This window comes from Gopherus evgoodei, chromosome 2 (genome assembly GCF_007399415.2).
Source record: "Gopherus evgoodei ecotype Sinaloan lineage chromosome 2, rGopEvg1_v1.p, whole genome shotgun sequence".
In the NCBI taxonomy this organism is placed as follows: domain Eukaryota; kingdom Metazoa; phylum Chordata; order Testudines; family Testudinidae; genus Gopherus; species Gopherus evgoodei.
The window spans coordinates 291,418,226-291,443,300 of NC_044323.1; the positions used below are offsets into that span (position 1 = coordinate 291,418,226).

The window sequence follows — 25,075 nt, forward strand, 5'->3', positions numbered from 1 at the left end:
TAAATGGACTCTTCAATCTAGTAAAGAAAGATATAACATGATTCTGCAGCTAGAAGTTGAAGACGGAGAATTTCAGATTGGAAATAAGGTGTACATTTTTAACAGTGAGGGTAATTAACCTCCGAAATAATTTACCAAAGGTTGCAGTAAATTCTCCATCACGGGCAATTTTTAAATCAAACTTGGATGTTTTATATGCTCTATAAATCATTTTGCATAAATTCTGTTGCCTGTGTTATACAGAAGGCTGGTCTAGATTATCACAATAGTCCCGTCTTGCCTTGGAATCTCAGAATCTCTGAATAGTCATCAAATATGTTAAGGGCTGTTATAAAGTGGAAGGCAATCAATTGTTCTCCATTGTCCATTGAAGGCAGGACAAGGAGTAATCAACTTAATCTGCAGCAAGGGAGCTTTATGTTTGATATTACGGAACACTTTGTAAATATAAGGATAGCTAACCTGTTCCAGTAAGTAACTAAGGAGGTAGTGAATTCCCTATCATTGGGGGGTTTTAAAAACAGATTGGACAACACCTGTCATGGATGGTCTAGGTCACTGACTCTGAAACGTTTGTACTGGTGACCTCTTTCACATAGCAAGCCTCTGAGTGCGACCCCCCTTATAAATTAAAAACACTTTTTAAAATATATTTAACACCAATATAAATGCTGGAGGCAAAGCAGGCTTTGGGGTGGAGGTTGACAGCTCGCAACCACCTCATGTAATAACCTTGCAACCACCTGAGGGGTCCTGACCCCCAGTTTGAGAACCCGTAGTCTAGGTTTACTTGGTCCTACCCTAGTGCAGGTCTCTTGAAGTCCCTAAGAGGGCCTCCATCTCTGTGAAATGACACCTACTAGCCAGAGCCTGAAAAGAAACCTAGAGCCTCTAAGCAGGGTCTAAGAACAGGCAAAAATCCCCTCACATCAATGTTGGCTGACACAGAGAGCAAAGCTTCTTACCAGAGGGACTGTCCTTGGGAACTCGCTTGTGGATCTGAAACACAAAACCACCCCCAAACTCTGTATTTCAGTGCTACCTCTGGGTCACACGTTTGTATAGTTTTATACAAACAATAAAAAGGACATCTTATCCATACGTTCCAGGCTCCCTCGATGTTACTTTGATTACATCCTAACTGCAGCAGCATTTTAGGATACCTCGTCATCAGGAAACTTACTAACGCAGTGGTATTTCCTAACGTCTGAGTACTGGATTTTGAATGCTTAATAGCATTTGTTAAGAAGAGTTCTTCCTTCAGTAATTGCTATAATATTTGTTTACAGTCTGACAGTGGCCAAGTCGTGATATGAGAGTGGAAGGGAAGGGAAAAGAAACAATATCACACACCTAGTCAGTGTCTGGCAAGACGTGTAGGAGGCAGACATTCCTGACTCAAGCAAGCAATCAGTTTAAAACCAGGTGGAAAATTGGAGCACGCACCTTCAACTATTTAACTAGCGCACAACATCTCCCTCGGCACACAGAATGTTTTCCTCTCTTCTGTGCTCTGCACTCTAAGCTGCAGAACTGCCACTCAAAGGATCATCCTGCTTCATCCCAGTTCCCCCGTCCCCCAGACTGAGGTTCCTCTACAGCTGGAGAAGGAAGAATGGGTCCCAGATATGACCAGGCAGCACCACAGCTGCTACAAGTTGCAGGTATGTCTTAACAATCCAGTGAATGTGCGATCAAGTCAGTGGAATACAGTGGCAGGGGACGTGCTGTTGATGTCCAGCAGCTAAGGGGTTAATTAAATTTCAAATTTCACCCAGTGTATTTATGCAGAACAGCTACCCTAATCCACTACCAGCTAAGGGCTGCTGTTCTCTCACAGCAAGGATGGACTTGGTAATGAACTGTGATGTTTCAAAACGGATTAGGGCTGTTTGGTTTAATATGCATCTTCAGACTGTGCTAATGGAATCATTACATTTACATATAGGGTAGGGAGCTATTTTGCAGGAAAACATTTAGCCAGAAACCCTGAGTCGACAAGCAATAGCTTTATGGCCATGAGGCAAACCAAAAAGCTGGGTGAATAGGAACACATCTCCCATAACAGAAAGCAAGCTGCAGAAGGCTCGACTCCGAAGGCTTTCTGCTCAGAGGTAAGGATGACACTTCCACCTGCAGCAAGATGGACCGGCAGTTATAATGCTCCATAAGAGGGGGCTCATTTGTAGACATCAAGACAGCAATGGGAGAGTGAACTGGATTCTATTCTGACTCCTGTATCAGCAGCTGAATTCTTAAATACATTCAAGTCGCAATTCTGCCCACTGTTACACCCAAAAACAATAGGGTTTGCAAACATGTAACTGGTGACAGAATTTGAAGACAATAAGATTGTACGGGTGTATCTGACATCATAATCTGCCCTATCAAAATCCCTGGGCTCTCTCTTCATTGCAGAGCTAACAAATCATCGACAGTCGAATTACCTCAAGTTAGGCCAAGCTCAAGTGAGAGCAGTTGCACTGCGCGACACCACTAACGTTACACAGAGTGGTTGTGTTAGCAGCTGAGGAGTTGTGCTGACTCAAACTACAGCCTATACCTCAATGGACCGGCTATCTTGAGTTCAAGCACTGCCACGCACTCAAGTTAAAGGGTTTTGTGTGTGGATGGAACTTGTATTAGGGGCAACAGCTAACTCTGTGGTGAAGACACACCCTTTGAAGAACCCAATTTAACTCTCAGATCCCAAGATCAGTTTTGCAGGACAAATGCAGGGGCAGGAGGGTGGGTGGCTCATTCCTACCTACTTAGCCTGGCCTAGGTTCAATAACTATCTTATCTATGTAGGTTTCTATACTGCCATCTATCACCATGGCATTTGTGCACCTACTACATAAAACCAATAGCAATAGAAAAGTCCCTAGCAACTTCATGAGTCACTGGTATATCTCCCTTTTCAATGTCGAAGCTCTGTTCAGGGTAGGGAGCTGGGGGGAATGGCAGGGGGTGTTCATGTTTTGTGCATCATTGATAGTGGAGAGGCTTTTTTAAAGAGGAAGGGCTTGCAATGTTCCCTATGGCTGGACAGACTCTGGGTTCTCCTGATCTCCTCTAGAAGATTGTTCCAAAGCTGGATTCCCTCGACTGAGAATACTCTGCTCAGCTCTCACATGCTTCACGCTGGGCTCAGCAATGTGCACTGCCCCAAAGGAGAACAGCAGTTATTGTAGTTCATAGATCAAAATTCAATCTTTGATGTAGTTGGGACTTGATCTATTAATTGCTCCGAAGATTAGGACCAAGGCTTTAAACCAGCAACAAAAGCTGATTGGGAGGCAGTGGAGGGATTTGAGCATGGGCCAGGTATGCTCATGGCAACCTGAGCCAACGAGAAGGCGGGAAGCCACATTCTGTACCATCTGGAGCCTGTGAATCGTCTGCACATTCAGCCTCAGAGACAAGTTACAGTAATTCAGCCTGGAGGTGACGAATGCCGGGATCACTGTGGGCAGGTCTTCATCTGGGAGTTTCCTAGCACACTGGAGGTAAAAAGGCATTTTGGGAAACAGATGCTACCTTGTCATCCAAGCTTAGTGAGTGTCCCTAGCCTCTGTTTGCCAGACGCTGGGAATGAGTGACAGGGGATGGATCATTTGATGATTACCTGTTCATTCCCTGTGGGACACCTGATATTGACTGCTGTCAGAATACATGATACGGGGCTAGATGGACCTTTGGTCTGATCCAGTATGGCCGTTCTTATGTTCTTATGAGTCACAGAATCATAGAATATTAGGGTTGGAAGAGACCTCAGGAGGTCACCTAGTCCAATCGCCTGCTCACAGCAGGACCAACACCAACTAAATCATCCCAGCCAGTGATTTGTCAAGCCAGGCCTTAAAAACCTCTAAGAATGGAGATTCCACCACCTCCTTAGCTAACCCATTCCAGTGCTTCACTACCCTCCTAGTGAAATAGTGTTTCCTAATATCCAACCTAGACTTCCCCCACTGCAACTTGAGACAATTACTTCTTGTTCTATCATCTGCCACCGCCGAGAACAGCCCAGCTCAATCCTCTTTGGAACCCCCCTTCAGGTAGTTGAAGGCTGCTATCAAATCTCCCCTCACTCTTCTTTTCTGCAGACTACATAAGCCCACTTCCCTCAGCCTCTCCTCATAAATCATGTGCCCCAGCCCCCTAATCATTTTCATTGCCCTCCACTGGACTCTCTCCAATCTGTCCACATCCCTGCTGTAATGATGGGACCATAACTGGATGCAATACTCCAGGTGTAGCAAATAGAGTGGAATAACACTTCCCTCAATCTGCTGGCAATGCTTCTACTAATACAACCCAATATGCCGTTGGCCTTCTTGGCCACAAGGGCACACTGCTGACTCATATCCAGCTTCTCATCCCCTGTAATCCCCAGGTCCTTTTCTGCAGAACTGCTGCTCAGCCATTCAGTCCACAGCCTGTAGCAGTGCATGAGATTCTTCCGTCCTAAGTGCAGGACTCTGCACTTGTCCTTGTTGAACCTCATCAGATTTCTTTTGGCCTAATCCTCCAGGCAGGACCCCAAGGCTTTGACTATTTTGATGAATGGGGGATGTGAGCCTTTGATGGGACCTGGGGACAATGTCATGGCCAACTCATCAATGTATTTCCCCTTTCCAACCAGTATCACTGCAGTCATGCCTGTGTTCCGCTTGCTCGTCATTCTGTAGGCATTTTGATGTTCTAACTGTGGTGGTGGTTGCATCAGTTGACACAGATAGTAAATGTCATTAGCATCCTGCTGGCAGCTGAGCCCAGGGCATCTCACTACCTCTCCCAGTGGTCTTCCCTCTCTTGGCATTGACACCTCCTCATCAATTATTGGGAGTGGACCACATCCACTCTGATTGAATTGGTCCTGTCAACACTGGCTCTCCACTTGTAACTCTCTTCTCTTCATGTGTCTGTATATTTATGCCTGCATCTGTAATTGTCACTCAATGCATTTGAAGAAGTGGGTTTTTTACCCACGAAAGCTTATGCCCAAATAAATCCGTTAGTCTTTAAGGTGCCACCGGACTCCTTGTTGTTTTTGTGGATACAGACTAACACGACTACCCCTCTGATAGTGGTCTTACGTTGATACTAAAGAAAAGTGGGTATAGGAAGGATCCCAGCAGGGGAGCACCACTGGAGAGGAAGGACAGTCACCTAGCGCCACTCAAGGGTTGTGCTGGAAAGGAATAAGTGCCACTGTACTGCTGGGCCTTCTACTCCTGCCGTGTCATGTAAGTGTGTTAGCAATACACTGTGGTCTACTGTGCCAACGGCTAAAGAGAAGCCCAGCAGTACAAGCTTGGAGTTATCTGTGTTCATGACCACAAAGACGTCATTGTTTTAGTGCTGCTAGAGCCATCTCTGTTCAGATCCCTGGTCTGAACCCTAACTGTGAGGCATTGAGGATGCTGGCTGATGTCTCGTATGTTTGAAGAGAGATATTACTTTGGAAACTAACAAAACCCACCAGCTGCGATAGGATCTAGAATAGTCCTGACCTATATTTGATCTGTGAAATCGTATTGCTTAGTGTGTCGTCCTGGAAGTTAAATGTCTCTTTTATCACCTCTCTCTCATCATCTCCATTCCTCCTCCTTTACCCCGCATTTCATCCATTGCTAACTATGAATAACTCATTATTGTGTAGTGGGAGTGCAAATCATCCTTCCCTTACTCAACTATTTGCATAATGCACTTTTAGTGGATGAGATGAAATGAGACAACAGGGGGCAAGAAACAGACAAGCCTGGCTTTAGTCTGGAATGAGCCAATAAGACCAACCAGCAAAGCTATGAAGTATCTAAAAACCCTATTCTCCCCTCCTCCTCATAGCTTTAAGACTTGTTTTGTCTCTAGAGGTTTTAAAAACAAATGGATCTGTTTTCTTTAGCCTTACATCAAACAGAACAAACCCATCAATTTAGCGTCTTCATGTTTATTTTTTAAATCCAAAGCAAAATATTTCTACAGCTAGAAATGGGAACAAAGTTACAAGTCACATTAATGATCATAAAAGAAAAACAAATACAAAGCTACACTATCTCCTGTGTGGTCAGGTTTTCATAGGTGTTGCAATTTCAACAAATGTGTTGTGCTCAGGGAAATGAGGAACTCTACTGGCTAGAACCAGGCAAACTAATATGCATGCTTCCACTCCAGTGTAAGTTTGTGCCCATGCATCTCTCTCCTGGCCAGCAACACCACTTACTATTCCAGGCTCCAGATAAAAATAAAGCAAAGCTGTGTTGTGTGTATTTTTTAATTCTTTCAACAAAAGCAGGAGCAGGTACAAGAAAGAATTTCTGTTAGGGTTTTTAATAAAAGTAAAGAGCTAAACAGAGATCAATGTTTGTGGCAAAGAACACAGAATAATACTCAGGTGAAACCATTTGACATTTAACAAACCCCATTATAGCATTGCCAAATTTGATTTAATTGTGTAACAGATTTGGAAAGCCATTCAGGCTTCAAGATTAATTATGAAAAAATAGAAGCTTTATCCATTTCTAGTCCTATAATTAAGGAGCAGTTCCACTCTGCAAAGTAATTCCAAAATGTGCTCAATTTTTTAGAGAGAGAATTGTTTATCCCCCTAATTTCATGAGCCAACTCCTCTGATCACAATCTAACTTTCTCTTGAATGGTTCCCTTATAATTAGACAACAAACTAAATGACCTGATTTACTTATAAATAACTCTCTAACCTACAAGCAGCTCTCCCTTTCCCCTTGTTTTGGTTGTTTCCCTTCCTCTCTCATCCCAGATCATTACCTGCCTAATTTAGTTCATAAACTCTTCAGGGCTGGCATTTTGCCTTTGTTATTGATGGGCACATGTAGAGCAATCATCACTGTAGCAAGCCAAGCATTTTTTTCCTACAGCATTATATACACGACAGTGGGTGTATATGGCACCGAGCTACGTTAGAGCCTCTAATCAAAGAAATTAAGAGATGGGGGAGGAGGAGAACAATCAGATCAGTTCATCCACCTACCCCTGTCAGTACCACACTGTTCTCTTGGTTTTTCCTAATATTTTGTCCAAGCTAGTCATGTACCATCAAAGTAATGGTGCTTCCATCATGTTCTTTAGGAAACTTCTCCAGTCTAACAGCCATTTCTCTTAAGTAGGCTTTCCTGATATTCAGCCTCAAGTATTCTTTTACTCAGTTTTATCCTATTTATCCTCGGTATAACCCTCTTTCCTATCCCACCCTAATGGATTCCTTTGAAACCTAGGGCTTTGCATCCTTTGAATATTTGTCCAGTCCCTATACATTTTGTTCTATCTACTGTAACACACATAACAAACAATGGCCCTATGACCAAAGCTTTCAGCAAGCAATGACCTTTGCCAACCGGCAGGACAACTGAGCTACTCTGTGAATTATCTGACGTGTCAACCTGGAGGTGGCAAGAATACGAGAGGAAAGTTACTCCGGAGACAGAGGGAGGATCAGGGAGAAGAGAACTGGCTGAAGACGGGGTTTGAAAAAGCACTAGCTGAAGGAAAGAGAAATACCAAACAGCACTAATGGGCTGAGAGCCAATGAGCAATCAATGACTGCACTGAACTGGAGAGCAATGCAATCCAATATAACTAGCTTATATAGCGTCTGACATACAAACTATCAAAAAGCTTCTCCAAGTGAATCTCCCCCTTCCCTCTGCTATTATTTACGGAGGCAAGGGCAGAGGAGAAGAGAGACACTTTCAGATGGTATTTGAAAGAAGATGCCGAACCAGTGAGGCAGGGAGATACGGAAAGGCTGTTCTAGGAAACATGCAGTGCAGAGAAGCTCCTGGACCAACCGTGGCGGGACACCGTGATGGGACAGAAAGAAGGTCACTACTGGACGAGTGGATGGAGATTCTCAGGGCAAACTGGGGGAAGTCCTGTTCCATGGCTCCTTCCCCTGCACACAGTGCCTTTACTGGGGGGAAGTTCAGAGGGGGAGAGATATTTGTCTGTCATCTTATGATGACCTTTACCAGCAGAATAGATTTTTAAGAAGTATGAGGACTGCCATATAGTTCAGGCTCAAAAATGTCTCCTTCCGTAAAAGAAGCTACAGTGAACAGTCACAATACGTGTGCCCCCAGCTCTGCAAGTCATTCCACTGGGTGAAGTCCCATTCAAGTCAATGAGGTCCCACCATGCAGCAGACTGCAGGCCTGGAGCCTGAAACAGCTTCATATATATAAAATGCAACAAGTGCATTAATAAGGAAGCAAGCTTGAGCATCGATCCAGCAAATGAAAAGGTTCCTACGCAAGGTTGCACTGCACATAGCTCATATTAAGTTAGATAATTAGGGCTATTATTTTTCGGTGCCCAACTTGAGATTGCTGGTGTCTGATCTGCAAAGGTGCTGAGCGCTCAGAGCTCTTCCTGCAATCAAAGGGAGCTATGGAAAATCAGATCTGTTATCTCAAGTTAGACTCCCAAAAACCGAGTGCCTGATTCTGTGAGGTGCTGCACGTCCTCAGGAAGGGCTGGTTTCATTGGGAGCTAAGGACAGTTAGCACTTTGCAGGATCAGGCATTTAATGGTCTACCTAGTAGTCTACATTATTACTTATATTCACATAGCCAGGTAAGCGTGGCGACTGGAACCTCAAATTAAGTTTTCCTGACTATTTTGTGTGATATGCAAATATTCAGCCTCAATGCTGCATTACCATTTTTATTATATATACGTACATATATACACACATACTCACACACTCCCTGTTTTAGTTTAAGGGGCAGAAAGAGAATAAAAACAATCCCTCCTTCCCTAGCTGGCACTCTGGGGTTGTTTGGCACATCACAGAAGATTTTTAAATTCAATCCTGTCCACAAACAAAGCCTGCAGCTGCAGGTTCTTGTTTGGCAAGGGAGGTTTTTTGTTCACCTTTGTTAACTTAGCTGTGGTTGATGCACGATGCTGGTTTTATCGTAAAAATGCCTAGAGCTTGACAACAGCTTTGTTCTAAATGATGGAAAGAAAAAGACTCTTTAATGCCATAGACTTTTTAGTTAAGTTGTTGCCTAACAGGCTTTTAAAATTATTTTCACCCTCCCCCTGTCCCAGGCTATAATTTCCCAAGCAACTCCTCCTCACTGAGAACTAGTCACATATGAAGTTTATTCTGTGTCCGTACAATGCCAAATACAAAGATGCCCAGATCCCATCTGGGACATCTGGCTGCAACCCCAATAGAAACAATAATAATTTTAAACCTCAACCCATTTGGGGCGGGGGTTGGAAGTGGACTATCGAACAGTTTGTATACAAATAACAAATGGGCAAAGTAAATTTCTTCCTAATTCAAACAGTTCATGAATTTTGCCCAAGCCTCCTAAAGAACTCGCGTCCACCCTGGATAGTTTTAATCCCAGAGCATGAGCTGGGGCAGTTATGCGCAAATATAAATAGCAGCTGTCATGGAGATGAATTTGCAACACCCCTCTGAGAAATAACCATCACTCACTGATTCACTACTTCTAGCTGCAAATGGTGCTTGTCTCTCTCACTAACAGCTACCATTTCAGCACCCAGCCTTTTCATTAAGTCACCTGACTTTTTTAAAGCTATTTTCTCACTACAGAATGGAGCCCGTTGAAAGGTGAAATTGGGAACATTCCATCAAAACCTCTCAATTTGCACTGAAATTTTGAAATTTAAAAAAAAAGCAATTACTAAAGGAAAGGTTGGATTTACCTTCCTTTAAAATGGGATTAGAATCTCTTATTACATCACAGCTTTCCTGTCTTGTTAGATGCTAATGGGAAATATCCTTTGGGTTCTGGTTACCATTTGTGTGGGACCTTCAAATATGGTTTACCATCTCTTGGCTCCTCTGCTGTGATCTGCAAGCACCATTAAATTCTATGCTAGAACTGCACTAAGATATGCAACCATGAGATCCACAACTCAACACCCTGACTACATCACTATCTCACCCTGATTTATCTCCTGTAGGACAGTAAACTCAAAAAGAGAAGGAAGATTCTTGTTTCGTTTCTATAGCGATCTCAGCTTTGCAGGCAATCAGGTTCATGGGCTGCTACCCATTCAGCTACTAATCAATTCAGCCTTTCACATCCTTAAAGCAAACCAAAACCTCTCCTTTCCACACTGCATTAACGGGGGTGTCTGAGGGATCAGCCTCTCTTACAGAAATCCTCACAAGAGTTTAATGTATCAGCTGATAGGAACGCTGGCTACCCTCCGAAGCTTGCTCAGAGACCTGCCCTTGCCTAAGGGAAGCCTCCAAAACACATGATAGCCAAAGATTATGGAGGAGGAAAAACTGAGCCTGGGCATGCAGATAGATCAAAATATGCTCACCTATGCTGAGAACTGTTTGCTCCACACAGCACTGCTAACAACATCTCTCCTGCCACATGCCAGGGTCATGTGCAATTCACAAGAAGATTCATAGATTTTAAGGCAGCATTAAGATTATCCACTCTGCCCCCCTCCTGCGTACCACAGGCCAGAGAATTTCACATGGTAATGCTCATCATGGAGAAAATTATGAGTTAGATCACCGTACATCAACTGTGGCTTTAAGACCCAGAAGAGAGGATTCCACACCAGGCAATGGAAAAACCTGGACTTTTTATTTTATTTTATTTTTAAACCCTGAATATGTAGTCCAATTCCAACACCCCAAAATACAGACACATTAAAAAGCAATTTACATAGGGTGAATTCCTACCCCTCAATCCCAAGTATCCAGACTTGGAGAAGGCAGGGGAGGGGTAGGGAAATGGGGGTAAGGTTCCTGTGCCTACCAAGCATAGACACCACAGCAAGTCCATAGTGGAGTAGTAGACCGCGGCACAGCAGGAGAAGGCTGGGGAAGGGACATGTTTTTACAGAGTCAGATGTTTTCAAGGCCACAAGAAACCATTACAATCTGGCCCCATCACCTGCATAGCACAGGCCACAGCATTTCACCCAGTGATTCCAGCACTGACCCACAACGTTTGGGTGAGTTTGACTCGATCTTTTAGAAAAAGACATCCAAGGTTTGCTCTTTGCAATCGCAGCTTTCAATTGTCCTGTATGCCCTTGCCATGCATCAAAAAAAATGCTCCCTTCCCCAGCACCCGTCTTTTCCCCCAGACAGGGATATATAACAAGAGAAGCGTCTCTCAAAGCTAATAGATGACTTCAGGGAAGTCAGAAGCCTGCTGAAGAAGAAGAATGTCCAAGTGATCTTCTCTGAGATCCTTCCTCTCCCAGGAGCAAAGGGAGGCAGAAGCTTCTTGTAGTGAACCGCTGGCTAGGTAAGTGGTGTAAGGCAGAGGGTGTGGGTTTTGTGAAACATTGGTCCATCTTCTATCCGGAGAGAGGGCTGCACAGTTTGGAGTGGTTCCCCTTCTACTGAGGGGGAGGCAATCTCCTTGTGGGAAGGAGGCCTAGAGCAATCAGGAGGGTGTTAAACTAATAACTAAAGCAGAGGGTAAAAAGAAGGAACAAAAGAGAACTTATTTATAACATACAAAGATCAAGATTGTGAGGAAAAAACTAATCAACAAACCCAAAGTCACAAAGAGAAGTAATTCTTTCATTGCCTATACATCACTGCTAGGAGCCTGGGTAATAAACAAGAGGAATTGGAATTAATCATTTATGAGCATCAGTTCAATCTAGTTGGTATTACTGGAATGTGGTGGGATGGTGTGAATGAATGGAATGTTACAATCAATGGTTACAACCTATTCAGGAAGGACAAAGGGTATGGCTACATTTGGAATTTCAAAGCGCTGCCCCGGCAGCGCTGCGGGAGCGCTGCCACGGCAACGCTTTGAAGTGTGAGTGTAGTCAGAGCGGCAGCGCTGGGAGAGAGCTCTCCCAGCGCTGCATGTAAACCACATCCCTTACGGGTGTAGCGTGCAGCGCTGGGAGCCGCGCTCCCAGCGCTGCTGCCCTGATTACACTGACGCTTTACAGCGCTGTATCTTGCAGCGCTCAGGGGGGTGTTTTTTCACACCCCAGTTGCAGCGCTCAGGGGGGTGTTTTTTCACACCCCAGTTGCAGCGCTGAGCTGGCAAAAGGGGAGCAGGAGTGGCATTCTATGTCAAATATGGCATTACCTGTTTCCAAATCACTAATAACACAGCAGAAAATTATCCTGAATGCTTTATGGACCAATCTCCTAGCAGACAAAGCACAAGATGGAATACTAGTTGGTGTCTGCTACAGACCAACGAAACACACCAGCGAACGGGATGACCAGCTCCTTTACATTTTACTTCCAATGCTGCAGAGATAATCTCATTCAGCACACTGAGGCAGGCACATCTGTGCTCTCTCGCACCCTCTGCTGCTGCCTCAACAGCAGTTACACTACTTCCCAGAGTTGAGGAATGAAAGCTTATACTCAAACAAGGAAGTTTTTAAGCCACATTAATGTTGAGCTCTGCCAGAAACAGTGGGAAGTCTAAAATAATGTTACGCAAATGAGAAAGCGAGACATCCAAGCTGGTGAGGAACTACGCAGCATTTTCCAGCTTCCAGATGGTTATTTCAAAGAATGAAGAGAGAAAATATTTTAAAAAGAGATACAATTTAGATAGCTCATAGCAGCATCTTCTTAAAGACCAGAGAGAATTAGAACAGTGAAGAGAGGTCCTACCAAAAACTGGAAATTCAAGTCCATTGAATCAACATTACATACAAGGTTCACTCTTCGGGCATTTTTGTTAGAAATGGTCCCATGCTATTCCCGGGGGTAGCGGTGCTTATTTTATTTAATTGCAATTATGCATGTTTAAAACACAGGGAAGCACCTCGCAGGAACTAGGCACAGCCGAGGGAAACCAGCAACACAAAATTCGGCCATTTGGTGGCATCAAATTTTTAATTAAAAATATCCCACATAATATTGCCAAGAACGCAATATTGGCAAGCAGCAACATGCGTCCAAAGATCCTACGGTGCTTTTGAAATACTGTCTAGGGAACAAGCCCCACGAAGAGTGGGGATACACTGGCCACGAATGATCACGCGGTTAAAACTGCGAGTAAGGACGTTTGGGTTCTGCCACAGGGCTGTTATATGATTTGGGGCAAGAAACCTTTCCACTCCTTAGTTGTCTGACTCTGATACTACCTCACTAGCAGTGAATGTTAGTGGCTTAACACACACACACACACACACACACACACACACACACACACACACACACACACACAAAGCTCAGAGGATCTTAATAAAAAGATGACATGTCCCCACATGACAAGCACTAACACGGAACACATTGCAATGAGGTCGGATGCAGAGCACAGCTGTTCTCTCTAATTTTTCATTTACTTTAGCATGCTCTAGGAGAGGGCAATATTTTGAGCACAGGGCAGTGAAACATGAACTCTGAGCCAGCCTGCTTCAGTCTAAAAGACGAAAGAGCAGCCATTACACAACCTAAACAAAAATGTAAGAATATAAGAACATAAGAATGGCCACACTGGGTCAGACCAAAGATCCATCTAGCTCAGTATCCTCTCTCTGACAGTGGCCAATGCCACATGCCTCAGAGGGAATGAGCAGAACAGGCGATCATCAAGTGATCCATCCCCTGTCGCTCATTCCCAGCTTCTGGCAAACAGAGTCTAGGGACACCATCCCTGCCCATCCTGGCTAATAGCCATTGATGGACCTATCGTCCATGAACTTATCTAGGTCGTTTTTGAACCCTGTTATAGTCTTGGCCTTCACAACATCCTCTGGCAAAGAGTTCCAGAGGATGACTCTGCGTTGTATGAAGAAATACTTCCTTTTGTTTCTTTTAAACCTGCTGACTATTAATTTCATTAGATGAGCCCTAGTTCTTGTATCGTTCCATCGGCAACGTATCAAAGTTAAGAAGAAAACAACCCCTGAAGTCTATGAGCAGGGTAAGCATCACACATGCAGCTGTGTGGAACAAAGCTACAAATCCCACTGCAAAGCCATCTGACACTCGTCTGTCTTTATCAGAGGTCATTTTGTGTCAGTCCCAGGTTGGGCACAGTCACCAGTATGGCGAGCGAAACCCAGCTGAATTAGGTAGGAGTCAAAGGGACACCATCAGCTCAAATTTAGATATATTCAGAATCCCTGCACCACGAGAGATCTGTCTATATTTTGAATCTTTAGTTTTGCTCTGAAGGGTGTTTTCAGCAGGGAAACCTCCCAGCAGGGGTTGTCGAGACGCAGTCTCATACCATAGGGCCATGCTGCTCCCGAGGGCCATGCTAAATCCAGGCTGCTGCCCCCTGCAGGGCCCTGGGCAGAGGCAAAGCCATGGATGATAAGACCCTCAGCCTTTGAGCAACTCCCCTCCCACCCCCGAACAACCTCCCACGAGTTCCAGTATGCATTCCTCATGTCCTTGACCCCCTGAGTGGGTGACTGAACCTTGAACATGGCTTCCACTGCAATGCACGGAGCAGACAGGCACAGTGGGAGCAGCAAGTATCAGAATGTGCTCAGATACCATGGAAACAGGCACAGAACAGGATGTGTAAACAAGCCATCTCAGGGCACACGATATTACACACAACTGCAGTCTGTGCAGACGGGCTGTCACGTTTAACATCACATCAGCTGAGTGTAGGGAAACCACGGCCCAATCCCAGATGACATGATGCACAGAATGTAAAGGCAGAAGGGACCATTACAATCACCTAGTCCGACCCCCTGTATAATGCAGACCAGGGTATTTCACCCAGTGATTCCTGCACCAAGCCCGTAACGTCCGGTCAAGCTGCAGCATACCGATTTAAAGCCTCCAAGTGATGATGGCTCCAGCACATCCCTAGATAAACTGCTGCAATGGTTAATTCCCTTGACTGCTAAAAGCCTGCAATGTTAAACACAATGTACTTGTCTGTAGCGAGTCCAAAGGGGTTAGTTACAACTCCTCAAGGCCGCATTTCAGTCTGACCTAGTTTTCAATCTTCAGTCTGCAAAGGAAATTTTATACCAAAGCAAGTCAGAACTGGAGAATTACCAATCCAGCGGGAGAGCCCACAGAGGGAAATTTGTTTTTCAACAGTGGCAAGTTACACAACAAAACGGAAAGTGATTTGTACATTGACAATCTCTCTTGCAGGGGCAGGCCGTGATCTGGAGCCTCAGAACACGAGATCTTTACATTTGTTTTTTAGGCAAAATTGGTACTAGGAGGACAGCCCCAGAGATTGAAATTCTCTATCCACAGAGGAGGGGCAACAACATTCCAAGCTTCCCTTCCCCTGACCCACCAACCTGGAGAGACCAAGGAGCTGAAGTCTCCATGCCCATTAGTGTTCATATAGAACAGTGCCACTTTCCTGATATCAAAGCAGGAGTCGTCTACAGCTCCCATGTCCCTGCTGTAAAGCTGCAGAAAATAGAGTGGCATCCATAAGCTGAATAAGAGTCCTAAAAAACACCCCAAAATAACCCAAAACTGCAGACACTTCCCAAGGAAGAAAGGCAGGCACAGGTGGCAAACCAAGAGCTGCAGAGCAGTGTGACTGGTAAAGGGTCACAAACTTTCAGGTCATGCAGCGAACAAATCATTTACATTAAAGTTAAGCCTGGATTCAGGTTGCAAAAACAGCCATTCAAGACCCTACTCTCCCCTCTGTCAATGCTGGAGTTATGGGATCTAACACTGAAACACACCATTACTATGCCCAAGCTACTTAATGAAAAAGGCAGCTATGCAAAGCTATGTAAAGCTGCCTCCTACAACTTGAAGTGTAGGAATTCTGGAAGCAAGGGAGAACAAAGACGCGATTATAGGAAAAGTTATGTACACACTGAATGGATCTTTGCTTGTCCTCCCTCGGCCAAGAATGGAGCTTTCATTGTGAAATGTGCTGGTGAAGCAGATGGCAAGTCCCCAGCGAGGAACTTTAGCATGCACGTGCTCTTCCAGTGCCAGGAGAGTGGTTTGAACACACTGGGGCTCCTCAACTATCCTCAGCGTGGGTGGCATGGACCTGGCAAGTGCAAGTCGACACATCTGCAGTGCCACAGGCTATAAATCCTGGTATCTCTTAGAGCACTTTACACATAAGTTTCCATTTCACATCACACTTCAAGCCAATGGCAAGACTTTTCACACACAGGTAACCTAATTGTTCACCCACAGAGTCCATCTTTGAGTGACCTGACTTTCAGAGTTGCTGAGCACCTGTAGCTCCAGCTGACATTAAGTGCTCAGCTTCAAGCAACCGAATCTCAAAACATTGGCCGATGGACATACATTACCAATGAAATGCAGTTAGCTCTGGGGCAGAAGGGATCAGCCAGCTAGTGTAAAAAACATTTGGAAATGCATTATGGAAACACATCCTGTAGAATACAACCTCTGGGACAAGACTCATCTGTACTCTGGGGCAGACTAAGGGAGGATCCATGAGATGCGTGTCCTACAGGCAGAGCCCCCACAAGGACTAGCAAGAAGGGGTGCAGCATTTGACCCACTTCTGCTAGCTAGCGACCTGTGGGGTGGGGTGGGGTAGGGTGTGTCAGGTGGTAGAGACAGCAAAGATGCAGGAGTGAGAGGGAAATAAGTATGGCTGAGAGTCTGGTCAAACTGGGTAAACTGGTGGTTTTTTCATCACATTAGATAACATGATTTGAAATGCCACTTAGTGTAGAGACAGCTTAACAAACTTTAAAATAACATTACCTGGAGCCTGTGGGGAGTCCTGCAGGGAACAGAACATCTGCTTGGATAGACCTTGTTTCAGAGCCTAATATTTCAACAGCCACAGCCCCATTTTGCAAACCCTGAGCCAAAGAGAGAGCTGTGCCTCTAAATACGTGTGATGAAGAACCAGATACAACCCACCCTGTATGACCAAATATGCAAGATGTTCGTGACTGTGCAACCTATGTCCAAGATTTCCACCACCTCCCAACTCACACCAACCTCTCCAATCATAGATAAGACCTTTCCCACTTACCTTATATTGGAAACAAGGTCCCGCAGAGTTGCTTTTATTCTGTTTTCCCCGTCAGACAAGAATCCTGTGCAATCTGGAATGAAAGACAGATATTGCTGAGTGGAGGGGAATATACCACATTCCCTGCTTTCACACACAGATACTTTCACAGCTGCTCCATGTCTTTGACTTCTCGATTCCAGGAACATCTCATGTATTTTGGGCTGCAGATCATGACTGAGTACAAAACCAAGGAACACTTATCGCTTCCACCACCCGTTACACACATTAATCAGAACTTCTCTGAGGTATCGGAGTGTTCTCCTCATTTTAAAGATGAGGAAACAAACAAAGGAGTTAAGGACTTAGAAATCTTCCAGATTACCAGGTATATTTATGTACTGTGGGGTGAGGGACAAAACTCAAGGGATTTCTCGACTCCCACCAATAACTTTTAAAGAATGGCCTGGTTTCTTTAAGGCCTCAATCCTGCCAGGTGCTGAGCATGCTGGCCCTGGTGCAACACTTCAGAACATATGTAGCTTCAAGCATGAGAACAGTCCCACTGGATCATGCCCCAGTGGTTTCCCACTGCACGTACTGGCCAGTTTCCAATGTTTTTGGCCCCTTACCAGGACTTCAGTTCTCTCTCATTCAAAGGATGGAACCTCCAGCACCACAAAACCATGGATACCTCAGTGGGGTGCTGACAGAGAAGGAAAGGCACTATCTAGTCAACCACTCAGAAGGTCTCCCACCAGATTCTGCTGTGGTCTCTAGTCAGCCAGGTAGTGACCAGTTTCTGAGAGATGCAATAGTGTGCTACGGCTACATACTGCCAACACTTCTATCCTCAAGCATACGGACTACAAGTGATGGCCTTTTGCATCAGTAAACAGGATCCTTAACATGCCACAGTCCCTTGCAATAGCTGGGAATAACTATTTTAATGGATTTAATTGGAAAATAAGAATAAATGCCTTTGCCCATTAGCCATCGATCTGTTATCAGAAATGCTAATGAAAACTCTTTAGGTGATAACTATTCCAATTCCGATGTTTGATTAATAATGAATAGCAATGTCCTTTACTTATTCAAATCCGAAGAATAAATACCTAGTGTTTTGCTACAACTTTGGTGATTCTGGTCCTTATACTGAACAACCTCCCCAAGTCCAATGCTCTTTCCATTTTAAATTTTACAGTAGTAAATACCACACTAGCTTATATTTATATAAACTCTCTCTCTCTCTCTCACTCACACACACACCCCTCCTAAAACCTGAACTATGTAAGTTCCCCTACCACATTACTCAGCTAAAACTCCTATTATTAATCATTAGTAATATTTGTATTACAGCCCTGCTTAGAAGCCCCAACTGAGACCTGTGTTAGATACTTTGTAGACACACGATAAGAGACATCCCGTGCCCCCATAAGATCACAGTCTAAACAGACAAGCCAGAAAAAAAGCGGGAAGAAAAACAGAGGTACAGCGAGGAGAAGTGAAGGGACCTGCCCAAAGTCACACTGCAGGTCAGCAGTAGAGTCAGAAATAGAACTCGGGTCTCTTCACTCTTGGTTCACAATCCCACCCACTAATACGCTCTCTCGCTCTCTGACCAGAAGTTCTATGTGAGAGGTGGCAGGATCGCAGTCTACTCTGGAAGAAACTAGAAGCAGAGTAGATGGAAGAACTGGTTTAAAGTTTCTGAATTTTCAAAAAAGTCAATAGGAAAATGTTCAGCCAGCTCTAACTGGAAAGTCCTATTCTCTCCCTTTTACAGATGGAGAAAGCGAGGTACATTTCCCATGGTCACCCAGTGAATCTTATGCATACCCCAGTTTTTGGCTCTGGACTTCAGAGATGGCCCAGACAAGCCACTGTGATTTTTGACACTTTGGATGGCACTTCTGTGAGTACTGTGATTCATCAGCCATAGATTACCATCCCAAATGACTGACTCTTGAAATATTTCAATGTCATCAGCTGTGTTCTTAGAAAGAACCTGAGAGCTGGATTTAACCCAGACAGGGTTGGAAGTATGGGGTTTAGTCAGCAGGTTAGCCTTGTCTCATTCATGGGGCACTGGTCTATCACTTCCCTCAGTTAATCAGTACCCGTCATAGTCAAATTAAATCAGAGGTTCTCAGCCTTTTTCTTTCTGAGGCCCCCCCAACATGCTATGAAAATTCCATGGCCCACCTGTGCCCCAATAACTGATTTTCTGCATATAAAAGCCAGGACTGGTGTTAGGGGTTAGCAAGCAGGGCAATTGGCTGGGGCCCCACGAAGCTACATTGCTCAGGCTTCAGCTTCCGCTCTGGGTGGCGGGGCTCAGGGCCCTGGGCTTCAGCCCCATGCAGAGGGGCTTCGGCTTTCTGCCCTGGGCCCCAGCGAGTCTAATGCTGGCCCTGCTTGAGACCCCCTGAAACCTGCCCGAGGTCCCCTAGGGGGCCCCTGGTTGAGAACCACTGAACCAAGTCTCTCTTTTACCAAGCATCCCAAGTAGAGAGGATGAAGAATTTTTCAATGAAACATTTTTTTGCCAATAAAAGCCAGCTGGTCAGAACCAAAAACGGCTGGTGAAACAGAGCCATTTTGACAAGTCTCTCAGCTCAAGGCATTCATGCAAATATCATTTGAAGTTGTTGAAATGTCCCAAATTGACTTTATCAAAATGAAAAGTTGTGTTTCTTGAAGACAAAATGACTTTTTGTTTGAAAATGGTAGTAAATATAGACTCAAAAATGTTAAAGGGAGAAAGTCAACATTGAAACAAACCATTCTGATTGACCCAAACACTTTTTGTTTGCCAGTTCATGAAAAAAAATTGAAATTTTGGCCTTTTTGTTCTTGATTTATTTTTTAAATCTCAAAAATTCTCACAGGACAGGAAACTCGTTTCCCACCCAGCTCTAATCCCAAATACTCTTATTCTGTCAGGTTTTTACTGCTGTCTCTTAGGACAGTGAACTAAGCATGGTGGACAACAGAAAGGGATTCCTGACATCTAATCCTAGGTCTGCCACTTGCCTGACTGTTCCATCCCAGGAGAGTAAGTCAAGGTGGTGAAATCTAACCGGTAGATAGGTTCCAGAGACCTTGATTTTTGCCTAATACCCAAGAGAGCAGATTAAGACTGAATGTGATTGTTAGCGGGCTTTCCTTTCACGCCCTCCCCTGATTCTTGTCACGCAGACAGAAAGCAGAAGACCAGAAGTCCGAAGTGCAGGCAATGCAATGTTTATTGGGGTTAGTTCCAAGCAAGCATAACCAGAGTTCTACATACTGGCAGAGTCTGTTTCCCAGTGTTCCGTTTCCAGCTGTGACACCGCAAAGCGTTTATCCCATGTCTCCCTTCCCAGCTCTGACACCCCAGAGCCTTGCCCTGTGTCCGCTTTCCCCACCCCCTCCTTCTTAGCTGGCCCAAATATACCTGCAATGCACACCCTCGGTCCCACCCCTTACAACTTATGCTCCTGTTCTGTTTTGGCAGGGTCGTCAGTCTGGGGTCTTTGTCCCACCTCTTTTGGACCCCACGGGAGGGGTAAGGAGTGAGGTTCTGCTACAAGACAGGGGCAGGCATTTCTCTGGCCTTTTAGTGTTTTACTTTCCCCCCAATCTCCCCTTACCCCTCCTGATTATTTGCTTGATTTTGCCTTGAGATAGGAGTTGAGGCAGTCTTCAAGTGTGCGTGCATATATTACATTCCTCCATGTCCAGTAACAGTTTAACTGCTCTTACCTATTCCTATTATACTAATACACCCATTTGACTAGGTAGAAGCAACATACAGTGTCTTTGTCCTTTCTTTACCCATATTAGTAAGGTTCCTTTTGTTCACATATATTAGTATAAGATAGAAGAGTATCAAAAAGTCAAACCAAAATTCTCTCTCAGGCTAACAAACAAGCCTTTATGCTAACAGTAGTATGAGGGATTTGCCTTCCAACCCCATGCATTGCAGGACATCACTCAGAAAGCTAAACTACCAGGATTTCCTCATTGCAAAAAAAAGAGAAACTTTGGGAATCTGACCAACTAGCCTGGACCCACATTAAGGCAGTAGTCAGAACTCTCCCAGAATGCAGGCATCAAGAAAGATCCATGACCTTGATTTGCCCATAAAGATTCCATCAAATTCCAAAGCATGCTAAAGGAAAGCAGCACTTCACTCACATGTTATGGAGCTGAGGACCTGATGAATCATCATTATTGTACAATAGCCTCTGTCCTCAATGCACTGGCCCACTCCCCATCGTCCACACAGATCTCTGTGCTTTTCTGACTCCCTGCACCAGATGAAGAGATAGGGACAGAAATTTGTGCTTTTACAGCAGAAAATGAAGGCTGAAACCAAGAGGCTGAAACAAAGTTCTCCAAGCCTATGCAGAGGCTGTATTAAAAGCCAAGAAAGCTTCCTGGAGATCTTCATTGCAGCTACCAAATCCCACCCCAAGACGCTAAGGGGTAAACCAGTACATTAATCCTACAGCCCAAAGCAGAACCCAGCGGCAAGCACTGCAAAAAAACTAATCATCCTAATTCACAGAAAAGATCACACACATTAGAGAAATCTTCCCTAACAGCCTGGATCCGCCCCCAACATACACCCATGCCAGCCACTACCCACCCATGTTCCATACATTCACTACTCAAGAGGTATCAGACACCCTAATGGACCCTTGACCCAAGCCTTGTGAATCCAACACATGACCTTCCTGGTTGGTGAAAGAGTTATGAGTAGGACCCTATCAAATTCACCGTCCATTTTGGTGAATTTCATGATTATAGGATTTTAAAGATAATAAATGTCATGATTTCAGCTATTTAAATCTGAAATTTCACAGTGTTATAATTGTAGAGGTCCTGACCCAAAGGAGTTGGGGGGGGGATGCAAGGTTATTGTAGGCGGGGTTACAGTACTGCTACTCTTACTTCTGCACTGCTGCTCACAGCAATGCTGCCTTCAGAGCTGAGCAGCTGGAGAGTGGCAGCTGCTGGCCAGGAGCCCAGCTCTGAAGGCAGAGACACTACTAGCAGCAGCGTAGAAGTTAGGAGGGCATGGTATGGTATTGCCACCCTTACTTCTGCAGTGCTGCCTGTACAGCTGGGCCCTCAGTCAGCAGCCACCACTCTCTGGCTGCCCAGCTCTGAAGGCAGCAGTGCAGAAGCAAAGGTGGCATGGTAAGGTATTGCCATCCTTACTTCTGTGCTGGTGGGGTGCTGCCTTCAGAGTTGGGCACCCAGCCAACAGCCGCCACTCTCCGGCTGCCCAGCTCTAAAATCAGCACAGAAGTAAAGGCGGCAATACCATGATCACCCTAAAATAACCTTGTGGACCTCCCTGCAACTCCCTTTTGGGTCGGGACCCCCCATTTGAGAAACGTGGGTCTTCCCCATGAAGGGCAAGGGCAAAAGCACACAAAAGACCAGACTTCATGGTCCGTGACGCATTTTTCACAGCAATTAATTTGGTAGGGCCGTAGTTATGAGCAACTGATTGGCACTGCCAAGGCCTCACAATGGCAGACGTCTATTCTCATTTCCTGGATCTATGTGCGGCAGTCAACACTGTTGTCCATCAGACACTGCTGTTTTGCATTACAGTGGTAGCAGGGGTAACATGGGAATGTGCTAACATAGTTTGAGTCCTTCCTGGCGGGACGTACTCAAGCAGAAGAGATGAGAAATGGCACCCCCACCACAATCCTTTCTCTGGTCCTATTCCACATCTGCATGCAGCCAGCTGGAGAACTAGTCAGACAAGATGGACTCAAGTGCCAGGAATGTGCAGTGGACACACAGTTTATTCTTCACTACACACAACCTTAGGACCCTCAACATGGCCCAGTTGGACAAGATAAGCTCATGGATGAGGAAAAACAGCTTGTTGAGGATGAACCCAATCAAGACAGAAGGGATACTAGTGGGCAAAGGAAAGCATTTTGAACAGTTTGCAGCCACTGTGTTGTCTCCTTCAGTTGAAGGTATTTATCCATAGACGGTCAATTCAGTCCATAACTTCTGAGTTCTCCTGTAATTCTTCACCGATACTTGGTGTTCTCATAGTAGCATCTGCAAATCATGCTTTCTGTCATCTTCAGTTGGCAAGGAAACTTCACCTCCTTGTGGGAAAGGATGACCTGGCCTCATTTACACACATTTTTGTCACCTCCCATTTGGACTCCAGCAATGCTACAAACCTAGGCATGGGGTTATCAGCCCTCAGGAAACTTCAACTAGTACAGAACACTGCAGCATGTCTGCTCAGCAACACTGGATGCCATGAGAACACCATACCTGTCCTGCGCTCGCTAAACTGGCTTCCCATAGAACAGTGATTCAAGGTCTCGGTCCTTTATCTTCAAAATGGACCAATGGAGTGGGCCCAGCATACCTAAGAGATTACCTGACACTACAGGGTGGAATCCACACTCGAAAACTGCGCTCCTCAGACAATGGAACTTTCTAACATAAGGGTGACGCTCATCCGTGCAGGAGACAGAATTTTCTCAGGGACTGGTTCAAGACTATGGAACAAACTCACGGGAAAACAGGCCCATGACAAATTTTCCCACCTTCTGCACTAAGGCACACTTCACCAACCTGCGTTCTCTAACAAACATGAGAGTGCATACATTTCAAATGAAAACCCAGCTAACCCAAACAAAACACCCCACTGCACACACAACTCTCCCCTTTAGTGAAAAGATGAGAGAGAGGGAACGAGCCACCCATAACAGCTGTTAGTCATACTGCTTAATGTGCAGCTGGAAGACGCCCACATCCCACAGCGATGAGACTAGGATAAGAGCTAGTATATTATACGACAGAAGCTTTAAGAACTCAGCCTAGTAATAGGGTCAGGCAGGAAAGGGAATGGGGGCTCAGAGCGTAGAAATTGCAAGTGTAGTTTAATTAATGAAATACAGGATGTTGGTAATTTCCAAGCAGAGTGGAGTTATACAAAGTCCTTGAAAGAAGAGATCACCCTGGGACCCTAACAGGATAGAAGTAAATACATTTTTAAAAGGGAACAGGTCTGATTTTCAAAAGTGCAGAGCACCCATAATCCCAGCTGACAATAATAAGAGCTGTGGATGCTCATCAGCTCTGAAAAATCAGGCTCAGAGAACTTGTTAAGGCAGGATGTGATGGAGGCATCTTATTAAGAGTCACAAAAAGGACAAAACACGCTAAGAACAGCAGACTGAATCCTCTGCTGGATTACAGCAGAATAGCTCTACTGAAGACAACAGAGCCAGGATGAATTTATACCAGCTAAGAATCTGCACCTATCTGCCGTGACATATGCTGGAACAACAACAAGAAAGCGGGTCAAATCCTCATGTTTCAGAGTCTATATGGATCACCAGGTGAGGGCCTGGAAGAAATCATCCACATTCGGAACCCAAGGTACATGTGCCCTGTCAGCAAAGGCATAAGACGGTTACTCACCTTTGTAACTGTTGTTCTTCGAGATGTGTTGCTCACATCCATTCCAGTTAGGTGTGCGCGCCGCGCGTGCACGTTCGTCGGAAACTTTTTACCCTAGCAACTCCAGTGGGCCGGCAGGTCGCCCCCTGGAGTGGCGCCGCCATGGCGCCCAATATATATCCCTGCCGGCCCGCCCGCTCCTCAGTTCCTTCTTGCCGGCGACTCCGACAGTGGGGAAGGAGGGCGGGTGTGGAATGGATGTGAGCAACACATCTCGAAGAACAACAGTTACAAAGGTGAGTAACCGTCTTTTCTTCTTCGAGTGATTGCTCACATCCATTCCAGTTAGGTGACTCCCAAGCCATACCTAGGCGGTGGGGTCGGAGTGAGAAGTCGCGGCATGGAGCACTGCAGTTCCGAAGGCCGCATCCTCTCTCGACTGCTGGACCAGGGCGTAGTGGGAAGCAAAGGTGTGGACCGATGACCAGGTCGCTGCCCGACAGATTTCCTGGATGGGCACACGGGCCAGGAAAGCCAGCGACGACGCCTGCGCCCTGGTAGAATGCGCAGTCACACGGCCCGTAGGGACATGGGCCAAGTCATAACAGGTCCTGATACAGGACGTAACCCACGAGGATAACCTCTGGGAGGAGATAGGAAGCCCTTTCATACGGTCCGCTACCGCCACGAAA

The 25,075-nt window shown here is 45.2% G+C and overlaps 1 protein-coding gene across 1 annotated transcript in view; it reads right to left on the reverse strand.

Moving 5' to 3' along the window:
• TSNARE1 (t-SNARE domain containing 1) overlaps positions 1-25,075 on the reverse strand; it is a 637,975-nt gene that overhangs the window by 526,451 nt on the left and 86,449 nt on the right. The window contains exon 2 of the mRNA XM_030553891.1: positions 16,962-17,034. The gene's annotated coding sequence lies outside the window, so the exon portion shown is untranslated. The remainder of the gene's footprint in view (positions 1-16,961; positions 17,035-25,075) is intronic.